This window comes from Perca fluviatilis, chromosome 2 (assembly GCF_010015445.1).
Source record: "Perca fluviatilis chromosome 2, GENO_Pfluv_1.0, whole genome shotgun sequence".
NCBI lineage: Eukaryota > Metazoa > Chordata > Actinopteri > Perciformes > Percidae > Perca > Perca fluviatilis.
In genome coordinates, this window is record NC_053113.1 from 45,082,045 (window position 1) to 45,099,445 (window position 17,401).

The window sequence follows — 17,401 nt, forward strand, 5'->3', positions numbered from 1 at the left end:
AGCGTGAGACACAAAGGAGTCAGAGAGACAGAGACAGAGAGATAGAACCAGAGATAGAAATGAAAGAGTCAGAGAGACAGAGACAGAGAGATAGAAACAGAGAAAGAAATGAAAGAGTCAGAGAGACAGAGAGATATAGAGTTAGAAAGACAGATACAGAGAAAGAAATGAAAGAGTCAGAGAGACAGAGATAGAAAGACAGATACAGAGAAAGCACTGAAAGAGTCAGAGAGACATAGAAACAGAGATATAGAAAGACAGATATAGAGAAAGAAATGAAAGCGTCAGAGACAGATATAGAGAGATAGAATTAAAAGGTAAAGGAAATTAAAGGGGTGATAGAATGCAAAACCGATTTTACCCTGTCATAGTTGAATAACGACAGTTCGGTGGGTAAATAGGACATACATAGAAGCTCAAAATCCCACTGACACCCCTTTACTATGAAAATCTCATATTTTGAAACTGCCGCTGAAAACGCGGGAATCTCAACAAAGCTAGTTGCTTACATAAGCATCTCAAAATCCGGAACCTTTGTCACAGCCTTAAGAGAACAGTCACGCCCCAACATTTACATAGGCTACACAACTGACCTGAGATCAGGTAGTCTTCTGAATCTAGGTCACGCAGATCTCTGCTATTCCATTACAAAATTCACTTCTGAAACTTTTTTATGTGAGAAATCAACTATGTAAAGCTCAAATATGGGCCGTTTTACAAAAATGGATGGCTAATTGCAAATTTTGTCCGACTGTGTGTTGGAGTTTAGCACCGGTGCTGCCTGGGTTGCTACATCTTGTGTTATGATCTGTTGTCTGTCTATTTGATGAGCTGTATGGTGCAAGATGAATTTCCGAAAGGATCAATAAATGTCTATCTATCTATCTATCTATCTATCTATCTATCTATCTATCTATCTATCTATCTATCTATCTATCTATCTATCTATCTATCGCCGCCCTGCCTGTCCTCCGTCATAGACCCTGGCCTGCTGTGAGCTCGATTGAGCTCGGCCGGCGGCCCGGTGCTCAATACCCGCGCAAACTCACCCTTTCCTGGGTGACTGGAACTACCACACACCGCTGCCCTGACAGAGCTCCAGGGTCTGCATCTCGCTGTTCTCCCTCCCCTCTTCCTACTACCGGTGAGTGACTGAGAGTGCGGTCAGCGAGCTTGTTACGCCTGCAATCTCTTACCGCAGCCCACAGGTTCCAGTTAATCTTATAATGTGTGAGTTATTTAAACAAACAATCAGGGAAATAAACGCCTCTTGTCCGCGAGTCTCATTGATAGAGCCGCGGTGAGATGGAGTCCATCAATGAGAGCTAGCTAGCCTCCTCCTAACTCTGACATTCACAAAAATACATTCAGTTGAAATCCGAAATCGGACAAGTGTTAGCTAAGCTTTGTAAGACCTTGAGGAACCTGTAATATTCATGCCGTGACGAAATTCAAACTGTAAATATACTTTAGTTATGCAGTGAGCAAGCTGCGATATTTCCCCATTGTAATGAATGGGACATATAGCTAGCAGCTGCTCATCCTACAAAGACGCCTCGCGTTCATAAAAATGCCTTAAAATCAAATCGGACACAACTGTTAGCTTTATAAGACATTGGGGAATGATGTTATATAAGTGGCGTGACGAAATACAACCTTTAAATATATTATAGTTATGCCAGCAGCCGGCCGCGGAGCCCCGTAGTGCAGTATCCACAAAGGGTGACTTTGACCTGGGTATGGAGCGGGGCAGGCTGCCGCTTTCTCGTCAGACTGTGTGGAGCTCCTAAAGTCCGACACTTCATCAATTTTTGTAAAACGGCCCATATTTGAGATTTATATAGTTGATTTCTCGCTTAAAAAAGTCTCAGAAGTGAATTACTGAATTTGGTAATGAAACATTGCAGTGTCTGGAATATGAGATTCTGTCGCTTCTCTAATGAATGTGTATTGGGGATTCGCTCAACCAATCAGCGCACGTCTCTAATGTCTGCGTATGGCAAGTCGCTCAACCAATCAGCGCGCAGCTCATCTAAATATTCATGAGAATACCATATTTGGAAGAAAAGCTCTTGTTACAAATAGGGCCAAAACACAGGGATGCATAAGGGCCAATCAAATATCAACCAGACCATTTTCAGCCCAACCAATGTTACATACCCCAGTATGAGACCATAAGGAACAGTGTGAAATACCCTATATAATCATTCTATCACCACTTTAAAGAGTCAGAGAGACAGAGACAGAGTGATAGAAACAGAGAAAGAAATGAAAGAGTCAGAGAGACAGAGATATAGCGGTAGAAAGACAGATACAGAGAAAGAAATGAAAGAGTCAGAGAGACAGATATAGAGATAGAAAGACAGAAAGAAATGAAAGAGAGAGAGATAGGAAGACAGATAAAGAGACAGCATTGAAAGAGTCAGAGAGACATAGAGACAGATATAGAAAGACACATATAGAGAAAGAAATGAAAGAGTCAGAGAGACAGAGAGATATAGAGGTAGAAAGACAGATACAGAGAAAAAAATGAAAGAGAGAGACAGATATAGAGAGATAGAAAGACAAACAGAGAAACTGGGGGGCGTTCTGGGGAAAGCCTGGTCTGATGGAGAGAGACGGCATTCATCCCACCTGGGACGGTGCCGCTCTCATATCAAAAAATCTGACCGAGTTTATTGGACATAAACCATGACAACCCAAGTTTGATATTAGTAATCAGGGGTGCAGTACTACGCGCCCCTCTGTGCTTCCGTTGGAGCAGTCACCCACTCATAGTCTAATAAGCACGGTGTCTGTTCCCCGACTCAGATCGGTTAAATCAAAGGTAAACAAAAGATGCGCTATACTTAACAACCTAATTGGAATTAAAACGACTGCAACGATAGAACAAAATAGGAAAATTAGATGTGGACTATTAAATATTAGATCTCTGTCTTCTAAAGCATTATTGGTAAATGAGTTGATATCAGATAATAACATTGATTTATTTTGTCTTACTGAAACCTGGCTGGGCCATGAAGACTATGTTAGTCTAAATGAAGCCACTCCTCCCAGTCATATTAATACTCAAATTCCTAGAGGCTCAGGCCGAGGAGGGGGAGTTGCAGCCATCTTTGATGCAAGCCTGTTAATTACTCCTAAACCTAAATTAAATTATAACTCCTTTGAAAGTCTTGTTCTTAATCTTCAATATCCAAAATGGAAAACATTACAGCCAATTGTATTCGTTGTTATTTACAGGGCTCCAGGTCCGTATTCTGAATTTTTATCTGAATTCTCAGAGTTTTTATCATGTTTAGTCCTTAAATCAGACAAAGTACTTATTGTAGGTGATTTTAATATCCATGTGGACGTTGACAATGATAGCCTTAGTACTGCTTTCAACTCATTACTGGATTCAATCGGTTTCAGTCAGAGTGTGCACAAGGCGCGCACTGTTTTAACCACACCCTCGACCTTGTGCTGGCATATGGTATTGAAATTGAGGATTTAATAATATTTCCGCAGAATTCGGTTATTATCAGATCATTCTTTAATCACTTTCGAATTCTTACTACTTGACTATATTAAATTAGATAAAAGCTTCTACACCAGATGCCTATCTGAAAGTGCTATAGCTAAATTTAAAGAAGATATTCCAACAGCATTTGACTCTTTGTCATGCCTTAACATAACAGAGGACATCTGTGTTAACCTCAGTCCCTCTCAAATTGATACATTTGTAGACGGTGCTACGACTTGCCTACGGACGACCTTAGACTCCGTTGCTCCCCTGAAAAAGAAGATGATGAAGCAAAGGAAATTAGCACCTTGGTATAACTCCCAAACTCGCAAATTAAAACAAATCTCGCGAAACCTCGAATGTAAGTGGCGATCCACAAAAGTGGAAGAATCTCGTTTGGATTGGCAAGAAAGTCTCAAAACCTATAGGAAGGCCCTAAGAAAGGCCAGATCAGACTATTACTCATCACTAATAGAAGACAATAAGAACAACCCAAGGTTTCTTTTCAGCACTGTAGCCAGGCTGACAGATAGCCACAGCTCTACTGAGCCACCTATTCCTCTAGCTCTGAGTAGTGATGACTTCATGAGCTTCTTTAATGATAAAATTACAACAATTAGAGATAAAATCCGTCACCTTTTGCCCTCAACGTCTAACGGTTCACCTTTAAACGCAGAGTCGCTAGAAATAACGACTAGTCTCGACATATACTTACACTGCTTTTATCCTATAGACCTTCAACAATTAATGTTAAAGATATCCTCAGCTAAGCCATCTACCTGTCTCTTAGACCCCATCCCAACGAGATTACTCAAAGAAGCGTTACCCGTGGTAAACACTTCATTACTAGATATGATCAATATGTCCTTATTAACAGGTTATGTACCGCAGTAATTTAAAATAGCTGTGATAAAACCTCTTCTGAAAAAATCCACCCTCGATCCTGAGGTCTTAGCAAACTATAGACCTATATCTAACCTTCCCTTTCTATCCAAGATCCTTGAGAAGGTGGTTGCTAATCAGTTATGTGATTTTCTACATAGCAATAGTTTATTTGATGACTTTCAATCAGGATTTAGAAAGCATCATAGCACAGAGACGGCACTGGTGAAAATTACTAACGACCTTTTAACTGCTGCAGACAAAGGACTTGTCTCCATTCTTGTTTTACTAGATCTTAGTGCTGCATTTGACACTATTGACCATTCAATCCTGTTACAGAGATTTGGAACACTTGGTTGGCATTAAAGGAGTTGCTCTAAGCTGGTTTAAGTCCTATTTCTCTGATCGATAACAATTTGTTAATGTTAATAATAAATCCTCCAAGTACGCTAAAGTTAGCCATGGGGTTCCTCAAGGCTTAGTGCTTGGACCAATTCTATTCTCCTTATATATGCTTCCTCTAGGCAATATTATTAGGAAACACTCAATTAACTTTCACTGTTATGCGGATGACACCCAATTATACTTGTCAATCAAACCAGACGAAACCAGTCAGCTAGCTAAATTTCAAGCGTGCATTAAACATATAAAATCCTGGATGACCTATAATTTTCTGATGTTAAACCCTAACAAAACTGAAGTTATTGTACTGGGACCTAAACACCTCAGAACCTCATTATCTAAAGACATAGCTACTCTGGATGGTATTGCCCTGGCCTCCAGCACTACTGTCAGAAATTTAGGAGTTATTTTTGATCAGGATATATCCTTTAATGCCAATCTAAAGCAAACCTCAAGAATAGCCTTTTTTCATCTTCGTAACATTGCCAAAATTAGGAATATCCTAACGCTGAAAAACTAGTCCATGCATTTTTTACGTCCAGGCTGGACTATTGTAATTCCCTACTGTCAGGTTGCTCAAATAAGTCCCTTAAGACTCTCCAGCTGATCCAGAATGCTGCAGCGCGTGTTCTCACAAGAACTAAGAGAAGAGATCATATTTCACCTGTATTAGCTTCTCTGCACTGGCTTCCTGTTGAATCCAGGATTGAGTTTAAAATCCTTCTCTTGACCTACAAAGCTCTAAATGGTCTAGCACCATCATATCTAGAAGAGCTCCTAATACCCTATTGTCCCACTAGAGCACTGCGCTCCCAGAATGCAGAGTTACTGGTGGTACCTAGAGTCTCTAAAAGTAGAATGGGAGCCAGAGCCTTCAGTTATCAGGCTCCTCTCCTATGGAACCAGCTCCCGATCTGGGTTTGGGGGGCAGAAACTGTAATCGCTTTCAAGAATGAACTTAAAACTCTTCTATTTGATAAAGCTTATAGTTAGGGAGTGAGGAGTTGCAGTGTTCACCTAACTGGCCCACCTGCTTCTCTTCATAATTGTTAGATTAATAATACATAACAAAGTAGAGGGAGGCAGGCCAGCCAAGCCCGATCCGGCAGGGGGAGAGTTCTAAGCCCGAAAAAGCTACCTCTCCTTATGACCTGTCTCTCTTAGTTACGCTGTTATAGTTACGCTGTTATAGTTCTAGACTGCCGGGGGACTTCCTTCCTTTGACACACTGAGCTGCTCTCTCCTCTCCCTTTCTATTACTATTACTATTACTATTTGTGTGTATCCCGTCCCAGAAATGCTTGTTACTAATCCTAGCTTCTGGGGAGTTTACTCCCCGGAGTCCTTATGTTTTTTCCCCCAGCGTATTTCCTTGGAGAACGTTGGCACCAAGATCCTGGTTCCAGCTGTCGCCGTGGTCCTGCTGCACTCCCTGCTGAGCTCTGCGGTGCCCTGCAATGTCATGCTGCTTCCTGCTGAACCCTGCAGCTTCCCGCTACATCCATCCATGCTCTGCTGGGCCACGCTACATCCTGTAACGCCCTGCAGCGCCCTGATATGACATGAACTACTACAACTACCATTGATGTCACTGTTCCATTATTAATGTGACTACTATTGCCACTGTTCATCACACCCCCAACCGGCTCGTCAGACATCTCCTACCAAGAGCCAGGATCTGTCCGAGGTTTCTTCCCAAGAGGGAGTTTTTCCTCGCACTGCTTGCTCTTGAGGGACTTATTGTAATTGTTGGGGCTTTAGGTCTAGACCTACTCTATCTGTAAAGTGTCTCGAGATAACCTATTATTTTATGATTTGATACTATAAATAAAATTGAATTGAATTGAAAAATAAATTAAAGAGTCAGAAAACAGAGAGATATAAATATATTATTATATGATTATATATTTTAGTTTACTCAATGAATTGTATGTATGTATTTTTTCTTATCTTATTATTATTGAATTGTATTATCCTTGATGCTTTGGCAATTTAGTTTTTCATGCCAATTAAGCAATTTGAATTTGATAGAGAGATATAAAGACAGAAACAGACAAAGAAATAAAAAGTCAGAGAGACAGAGATAGAGAGATAGAAAGACAGATACAGAGAAAGAAATGAGTCAGAGAGAGAGAGAAAGACAGAAGAAGAGACACAAAGGGAGAGATCATTAAGCTGAAAGGCAGTGAAATTTCAGCAAGAGCTGAGCTTTGGTTTCAGAAGTTGAAAGGACTCAGTGAAGTTATAGTTTGAACTTGCGGCTCATGTGTCACACCAAAAAGAGCTTCCTGCCAAATTCCATACAGCCCTCAATGAGCTCAATGAATAAAATGGTCTTCTTTAAGCTATAATTGGTTTGGGTCATGGGAGATTTGGTTTTCGCAGAAAAATCTCAAAAAGTCTTAAACAACTCCTAAAGTTATTGGTGAAAGTATGTAAAACAGCAAAAATGGGCAAAACTGTATCTCACTGTATTTAAAAAAAAATCAATTAAGCATTCACTCTTCCAGATTTGGGTGGCTGGTTATTGAGAGTACACTACTAGCACAACTTTGATCCAACTGTGAAATTGGAAGGGGGAAAAGCAGAGGCCCTCTCCTCAATGGATGTTATGCCACTTAGTAATTTCAAAAGAGCTGAATCAAAGAGATTGAGTTGAGTACAGAAGAATTGCCGATTCTCAAATAATAGCCAAAGAAATTAAATTAATAAAGCCCAGTTCCCAAGAAATTCACAGTACCTTTACTATAATCTAAATCCTTTGCGTTCCACTTCCGGTATTGCTCAGGTGCTGCAGGAAATTCCACCGGATGCATGTATTTCCTTCTGCTTTCTTTCTGTTGGAATTCTAAATTCGGAGGACTATGGTTAACTGCTCCTCAGATCTCTCCAGGGTAAATCCAGACAGCTAGCTAGACTGTCTGTCCAATCTGAGTTTTCTCTCGCACGACCATGTTGCACCGGCTCCGTGCAGAGTTTAGCACCGCCCATGACGATTCTGATTGGTTTAAAGAAATGCCATTAAACCAGAGCACGTTTTCTGGCAAAGCGCAACTACCTCAACTACAGTGGTTCACATAGTAAATTCAGTATGATGTACATTCCCACAGCACTAATTCCATCAATACAACAACAACTAAGGCATGTCATACTCTGCCTCACCAACATGACATCATGACTTCGGGTAAACATACACGCCACTTTCCTAAAGCCAAGTGGCGTGTTATCTGTACGCATTTTGAGCTATCCGCGTTTATGTCTACGCTGTATACAGCGAACAGCAGTCTGCAACGTCACAGAGTAAACATACACGCCACTTTTTAAAGCCACGTGGTGTGTTATCGCGAAGCTAAGTGTTATCGCGAGGCTACGGTTGGGTTTCGGAAACGTCACACGCAGTTTGGGTTTAGGAAAAGAAAAAACATGGAAAGGAAATATCACACGCCAGAACTGGTTGGGTTTAGGAAAAGAACAACTGGGTTGGGTTTAAGAAAACAGCAAACATGGAAAGGAAGCGTCACACGCGGGACACGATCCCCACTCTCCTGGGAGAAAGTCCTGTGTTTTACCTATCCTCACTAAGCGGATTTTCGGCCTTTCATACTATTCGCTACGGCGTCAATTCACACGCAATCGCAAGGTAATGTAAGTCAATGGAGGCCAAACGGCATTGATAAAATTGCTAAAAAACGAGTATGCGTCTTGATAACACGGCAATAATGGCATACGAATTGGCGTGTCATAGATACGCCACTTCATGAGATCAGTCTGGCCTCACTCACTTTAACACAAATACTTTTTTTCTTCTTTTCCGTTTTTCCGTTGGGCGTTACTGTCAACAAACACTTCCTGCACATTTCACACAAAAAGCCTACCAGGAAAGGGAGGGATTATGCCCTTTGGACCCCTGGAAACTTCTCAATGTGAAACATCTGCAAAGGAAGTCCTGTTTTGTTGATGGTAGCTAGCTTAACAGCTATCTGGTTGAGAACAGTATTTCTCTTAAATCCCCTGAAAACTTGGCTCCCCATCTTAAATATTTTAACATAACATTGAATATCACAGTTAAAAAACTAATCTTTAGATATTCTTTATTGACTTATTGAACACTCACAATAGTCAAAAACTCGGCCTATCTCATCACGCCGTCGCCGGTATAGTGTCTAGACAGAGCCCCGCACACTTCTTACCACTGAGAAGAAATACAGAAATCTCTAATGTGAAACAACCAAAACGGTTTTAACTTTGGCAGAAAATATACAGGTACAATTAGAGGAGAGGCATGCCTACAATTAGAGGCATGTCTAATAAACTACAGAATATCCTGTTAAATACAAATTGAGTTTTTGGTAGACACATTCCCTTATTTAGCATCCAAAAAAGGTAATCTGCATTCTACAATACATTGCTCACTGTATTAGATCCTTTACTATGTTACAATATCCACCACAAGCTACTCCACTGTATAGATTCTCATAATGTCTTTATAGGACCTTATTAATGTGAATGTGGCAAAAAACCCATAGGCCCTGACTTTTGACAAACTGTCAGTGTCAAATTGATTTTTAATTAAGCTGTCTGCTTAAACAGAGGTAAATAAAACAACAAATTTCCTGTGGACAAAACATAGAAACACTACAGGGACATTTAGTATGCCAGTGTCCCCCTGTGGCTCCCACCTGCTGATTGGTAAGGTAGCATTTACACACACACACACACACACACACACACACACACACACACACACACACACACACACACACACACACACACACACACAAGAAGACTTGTCACCTCACTGCCAATATATGGGAACATGTGCAGGCTGGCTCTCAGGTGACCAGTTAACTATCTGGCTTTTTTATTGCCCATGATTTGTCTTCCTTCAGCCTCCTGGCGTTCAGCCAAACATATTAATAATATATTTCTGCTAAAGACTCTGATCCATCTCACTGTAATTGTCCTAGTTTTATTGTTAGCCCTCGGATGGCTTGGCAGTAGTGCTGCTATTGATTCTGTCTGTCGGGGACAGTGCGGTGCCTCAGGCGAGGAAATATGTAGGGAGATGAAATAGGCCAATAAATGACAACCTCGGACCTCGGGTGCCTCCGACACTCTGTAGAGCTGAGGGATGTTCGCCAGCTCTATAGTGTCTCACAGAAATAGAGATAAGAAGAGCAGTTTTGGTCTTTATAGTATTTCTCATTAGAGCAACGTCCCAGACTAGTGCTGCCATCCCATAACAGCAGCTGCTGGAGCTGTGTCCTATCACTCCCTGGGCTAGTCATTACCATGGTCAGCTGTAGCTATTAATATCCAGGCCAACCAAAAACTATGAAGCTCATAGGCTCACTGGAGAATAGTAAAGAGATAAAAGAGCCATCATGGTAGCATTGTTGCATCCTAACACTGGTGCTAACAGGGAGCTTTCACAGAGACAAATAGCCTTGGAGCAGTGAAATGCCTGCTAGGCTACATCACTTTGTCTTGTCTTTGGTGACGTTATGGCCATATATCATCTTTGGTTTAATGAAAGGTTATTAAGTTTAACTCTTTCTATATTAGCAATGTATCAAATTGCTATGTATAATTTTAAAAAAAATGATACGCTAATGAAGAACCCACAGAAAATGATCACCCACTCTGCAGTTCCCCTCAGCTCCACTGAATGTCTTAGCCTCTTTGGCTTTGGAAGATGTCTACACCCTGGTTTACTGAAGAAACACATCCTCTTAAAGCTACATTGTGTAAGAATTTCGTCACGGGGCCACTGAGTGTAAAAGCGCAAAAGGCGGAGGTATGTCCCTCTTTGGCTAATGTATTTTAAAGATGGAGGCACAACATGGCAGAATACATACGAGCGACTCTGTGCTTTTCAGGTGTTGCGCTCATCACTCCGCCCAAGTAGCAGTACCTTTACCTTCTGAGAATATAGTTCCCAGTATGTATATGGTTAGAAGATGGCTGTGTCTCCTGTGACCTTGTTATTTGTACATGCTGTGACTATACAAATCACAACATGTAAATAGGAAAATGCAAGCATTATTTTGTCAGTTATTGGGAGCAGTAGGCTAGATGGAGCCGGTTACGTCCAGGATCTGTAAAAAAATAGATGAGATTAGGTACAAAATGAGTTCCTCATCTCCAGCTACTTCTATAAAATCAAGAGTGCAATATTTATATGTTTAATCCCAGTTAATCTCTGTCTCACTTGAATCATTGTCTATGCTGGTTTCATCTTTTTTACCAATCACCTGTCTCCTCAACCCACTTTCAGCGAAACCTTTTAAAGATCTCTTGGCATTTCTGGGACTAATTCTGAATCTTGTCAACTTGTCTCTTACGACTGGCATTGTCCCCTCTAGCATTGGTTAAACCCCTACTGAAAACTAAAAACCACCACTTAACCCAGGGCACTAGCATAGCCAGAAAAGAAAAACTGTGGGTGTGCTTCAGAAAAACTGGGTGCTCTTGTGTTACAACCCCACATACACCAGTAGGTGCACTGAATGCTGGTCAGTGATTTAATGCTTTTTGCTGTCTAAATATTTTGGCATTAGATTACTGTAAGCTAAGCAAGTGGGTGTTCGTGCTGTGACATGGTGAAATGAGTACGGCTAAATTAAAGGGTGCGTGTATGGGAACAGGGCTGTCCGTGGTGCTGAAACAGAGCGATTGATAGATGGGGCAGCTCTTTGTAGCCTAATTATTGAAAGTTTTGAGTGCCTCTCGTTTTTGCATTAACGCCCCGAATGCTCTGAGTTGAAAAAACTCACAGCAGAAAAGCACCAGAGGCAGTGTCGCTTGCCTCACTCTGGCCTGCTAGTTCGTGGTTGTAATTAGAACGCTCTGCTTTAATTCCATTTCATCCACTGACAGAACGGAAGCAACAGGGATACGAAGGGACAGTCAACGAGAGAGAGAGCTGCAAACTGACGTTAAACAGCTGTTTCTGTGCGCCCCCTCCTGCTGATTTTTTTAATAAATTTATATAAATAATAAATGTTAATAAATAATGCTTTGTTTGTGATAAGTTTGTAGTTTAGTTTTAACAGTTGGCCCCTTGGCATTGTACAATGTGATCCAGGCTCTATGGAGTTTTGATGTGTTACCCGTGACTAAAACTTGAGCCAAAAAGATCACCGGAAAATATCAAAACACGTTCATCACTCTCAGTAAATGGTGAGAATGAATAATGAATTCCATACAAACTGGTTTCCAACATCATCAGGGGTAAAACAGGGCGATGCTTTGTCTCCCACATTATTTGCAATTTATATAAATGATTTGGCAAAGGAAATTAAAGCATTGAATTGTGGGATAAGATGTGGAAATGAAATGATAAGTATTCTTTTGTACGTGGATGATATAGTACTACTGTCTCCATCTGAAGATAATCTGCAGCGGATGCTCTCCTATATTGATGATTGGTGTAATAAATGGAGATTGTTTATCAATAGAAAGAAAACGGAAATAATTCACTTTAGAAAACCTTTAACTACTCGCAGCACTTATGAGTTTAAAATTGGGTGACACAAGCTGAACTTTGTAGACTCATAAATATCTAGGTTTTTATATTGATGAACATATGAATTTTAGAAATGGTGTTAAGGTTCTTGCTGATTCAGCACGTAGAGCTTTGGGAGGAATTATTGGTAAAAGCAAGAATCTGAAAGACATAAGTTTTCAAACTTATTCTAAATTGTTTCAAGCCTGTGTGTGCCCTATACTTGATTATATTGTGGATGTTAGAGGACTTAGGAATATATCTAATTGTGAATTAGTGCAAAATAGTGCCATAACATATTTTCTGGGTGTGCATAAATATACCCCTACATTGGGGATAGTGGGAGACATGGGATGGGAGTCATGTGAGGCTCGCTGGAATGATTAAGAGTATGGCCCAGTTATGGAATCGCCTATTAGATATGGACGCAAATAGGTTGACAAGGAAAATATATCTCTGGGATAAACACATTCTTGGTCCAGTTCCAGTTCCTGTTCCAGTAAAGAACAATGATAAAATAAAAAAAATAAAAACGTTTCTGGACAAATGGAACACAAGCATTAGACACAATAAACACACAATAAAATAAGATGTTCATTCCAAGAGACTATGTCAAATACACCTTCAGGAAGACAGGAACTTCAGAGAGTTGGGATGGCACCCACACTATACTGTGTGATCCTAAACTCTACTCAATTGAGTTTCATTAAATTCTCCTGAACCTTCTTCACGTGAGTGAAATGGTTTGTGCTGCTCCTGAGTTTTTCCTTAACACAACTGTTTGAAACAACAAAAACTCATCTTTATGACCTATAAAAGCCAGTCCCTCACATTTGTTATAAGTGGACACAAATGTGACTCCAAATAATGTTGCTCTGTGACTGCTGAATGTCTTAGTAAGCAGCTTTTTTCTAACAAGTGCGCCATATCAACTATATAAACAGACACTATTTCTGTGGTGTGTGTTTTTTAAATCAATTAATTCAGCTTTACAGGGTTAACAACATTGTCAAACATTGACAATCATGTATGTTACGGTCAACAAGTACCACAAAAAGTCAAAAACCAACAATGTGTCTTAACTCCAGCCCATAGCCCATACTGAAGATGTAAATCTTTAAAAATGTAATGTAATGTAATTTTATTTAAACAGGGACAGTGTACAATTGGACATTAACCTTGTATACGAACAAGGAGAGATGCATTGCACCAGGTTGTAGCACAAGTGCTATTTTCTGCCCGTAGGTAAAACAATAAATATTCAATGTGAAGTACAAATGAAGTACAAAACATCAGAATATACAATTTTACAAACACATTCACACCTAATTTACAGTAATAGGCAAATATGTGCAAGGTTGCATCAATAAAATGATCATGGGCTCAGTCATTACCATATCCTAAAACGAGTCCCTCCACCCCTTGTGTGCAATCAAATTCCTAAAAAAAACACCTCACAAATATAGTTTTAAAGAAGGCTCAGTCATTTCCTAAAACAGCTGGTCACTGTGTTTTAAGCAAACGTTACTCACACAGGAGGAAATGGGGCATTGGTTGTGGAATGTCCTCTGTGGCACTAACAGCACTCAGAAATTACAATTGAATCAATTCTCTTGGATCTTTAAGAACTGAACTATTCAATTCAATTCAATTAGGTGGCAATTAAAGGGACACTAAAGCTTTTACTGTTTACAATCAGAACATTATTACTAAACTACATACTTCTGATCTACTTTACATTTTAAGGCTAAATGTTTGTTATCATTAATATGTATATTTTTTTGACTTACATTAGAAATTCTAGCGCTGCTAGAATTCAATTCAATTTTATTGTCATTGACACAATGTGCAGTCACATATGTAACGCAATGTAGGTCATTGCTTTCCAACAACAGTGCACATACACAGTAGATAAAAAAACACTTTAACATTATCAACATTTACAGGCTCAGAAATATTGTGAATTATATTATAAACATGTGCACATTTTGTAAATGTTCTTGTGCAAATTACCTAGTATATATTAACGTGCAGTAACAGCAGTAGGAAGGTGCAAAAGTCAGCGGAGTACTTCAGTAGGCTGTTCATTGTTTCCTCCGCTGCTTCTGAGCTGCTAAACAAAAACATGAGCCCCAGACTGGCCATACGCCAGCTCTGTACAACTGCTGAGAGGAAACATTGGCCTGCACTGTATCTAATCATGCCTCATGGCCACAGTGTAGATCACAGGGGAAGAGCAATAATTTGAGATGTTTAATGGTCCCCTGTAGCTAGCGGATGTAAATTGAATTTATTTATTTTGCGGTCGCATTGTGATATGGCTTTGATGTGGAAAAGCTCGCTCGGATCAAACTTTATCTCTAATCTCGTTTGCTCCCTCAGAGCATTTTCTTCTGCTGACCATTGGCCTCACATTACTTTGAGGAGCTGACAAACTGCAGAGATTAATCGACTCGTGGCTTGGTTTCAGGGCTTCACTCCGGAGCAACTGAATCTCTGTGCCACAGAGTTTGTGGGCAAAAGACACCATGATCTGTGTCATGCTTCATTTATGGTACATACCATAGCGGTGGTCTGAAAAGGTCACTTAGTCACAGATGCAAATACCAACCTAGTACAAACATTCTCCATACATTTCACCTAAAGCTATACTTAACCCTAAAGCAATCTGATATCGGGGTTTGCACAACATCCAGCTTTACACACCATTATCAAAATCATATTTAGTGTATCATATTAAGTAGGCATCGACTGATACTGGATTTCAGGGACGATGCCGATACCAATTTTTGGTAGTTAATGAAACAGATGACCAATATTTGGAACCAATATGCATATACAGTAAAAATGACAATATTTTAGTCAAAATTAACATTTTGGAATGTTGCTAACTCCAACACAAAAGCTTGTTTGAATGATTTAAGCAATTATTACAGTTTGTTTGCAAGTGTTTACAGAGCTGTAGCAAAACCAAAGTAGTGCACTTTTAAATTAATTAACTGTATCAGTTATCGGTAAAATAAAACATAGAAAAGAGATAATCTGCAAATTGCCAAATATTGGCCCCGATAATCGTCCAGGCCGATAATTGGTCAATCCATAATATTTTGTTTTATTTAGTGAACAATTTAGTATTTTACATAAGTTTTCGTGTTTAACTAGAGTTGCAAAGATTAATCAATTAATCGATTAGTGTGTCAATAGATGAACTATTTTGATAATCGATTAATTAATTTGAGTCATTTTTATATAAAAAAAAGTAAATTCTCTGATTCCAGCTTGTTAAATGTGAATGTTTTCCAGTTTCTTCTCTCCTCTGTGACAGTAAACTGAATATCTTTGATTTGTGGACAAAACAAGACATTTGAGGACGTCATCTTGGGATTTTGGGAAACACTGATCCACATTTTTCACAATTTTCTGAAATTTTAGAGACCAAACAACTAATCCATTCATCCAGAAAATAATTGACAGATTAATCGACAATGTAGATAATCATTAGTTGCACTCCAAGTTTTAACATGAACTCATCATTTCCCAAATTTGGGTTATAAATAATTTTTTGAATCAGTAAATACCTGCAATAACCGATTTTTTGGCCACTTGGAGGTAGCAGAAACAAGCTGTGAACAATCATGAGAATAAACCAAAACAGCAAAGTTGCAGTAAAACAATGAGCTTGATGTGTTGTGATTAGCATGAAATCAAAGTAGCAGTCCAGGCTAGATGTGACTGATGAAAAGAGATGTGCATTCTTGGCTACTGTGACTGCAGCGTGACATAAAGCAAAACCCTTTTGTTTGATTTGGTGAGTTCAAATGAACATCAGTGTCAACGTTTTGGGCTTTAGGATCATTGTAGAAAAATAGTTATTCAATAACTCTTCATTAAAATCCCTGTCTAACACTAATACCCTAAAAAACTTCCGGCCAGATATCAATGATCAATGGCATGTACTGTGCATACTTTTGGTTTCCAATGGTTTAAGCGACCCGAAATACGTAAAATGAAGTGTAATGACCCAACATTTAATAAAGAAAAAGTAAGTAAAGTCTAAACCTAAAATTTGACCTTGGGATTTTGGTGATAATATTTTTAAAATTGGATAAAAAGGCTTTGAAAATAGCAACCAAAACCACCAAAACTGCAGTAAAGCTCATGAGAAAACTCTTAGTGAATTACTGTTGTATTACTGCTGTTTTAACTGTATTGCAGACGTTTTCTGCATTGTCCTAATTTGGCTGCGATCCACTGGGAGAGCAGTCTGAGTCTTGAAAGGGAGAAGAGCAGAGCAAAACAAAGAGAGAGATGTAGAAGACCTACTGTAGCTACTCTGAGGAGAATCCACTGGAGCTACACCTCGCGTCTCTCCATCCTCAAGAGGCCATCAACAATGATAAATAGCCAACAGGAAGGAGAGGATGAAGGCACAGCCCATAGATCATACATAAAGCAGAGGGCCGCCATGATGCAGGATGAGCCAAATAGAAAAGAACAAGGAAGGAAAAAGTGCTGGCAGACTGTGGTCTAATCTATGTTGCAGTGAAAATGCAGCTCTCTTCTTTATTCCCCCACTCACTGAAAGTCAATGAGCCAAAGACATATAGAAGAACCCCCACACCAATCCATTTTATTTATGCTATACAGCAGCAGCGTGGACGTGTTGTTATAGCAAGATCACCACGCCGTTGCTCTTTCAATTAGCCTAACATGGTGGAGCGCTCGACCTCCCACCCAGAGGTAAATCACCCAGCAGCACCTAGAGCCCTCGTACACTGATGGCCAGCTGCTCTACGGGCCAGTGAAAGGACACGTGGGGTTAGTAATGATAGGGACACTGGAGGAACTCCTGAGGTGAACTATCAGCAGCTGATGCTAATGTCTTCCCTGCAGCCCACCATTGAGGATTCTTATATGACGCACTGTCCAGTCCTACGATAAGTGGTTTTTTAAGAATATTTTTTTGGCTTTTCAGCTGTAGACAGGAAAGGGATGAGAGAGAGGGGGATGACAAGAACTGAGCCTTGGTACATACTTCAAAACTCACTATGTTTCTATGAATGGCCCTGCTAGCATAGGAATTACACTGCCAGTTAATCTGTAAA

General features: G+C 39.8%; 1 protein-coding gene across 3 annotated transcripts in view; it reads right to left on the reverse strand.

The window, feature by feature from the left end:
• sez6b (seizure related 6 homolog b) overlaps nucleotides 1–17,401 on the reverse strand; it is a 327,905-nt gene that overhangs the window by 94,082 nt on the left and 216,422 nt on the right. The window lies entirely within an intron of this gene.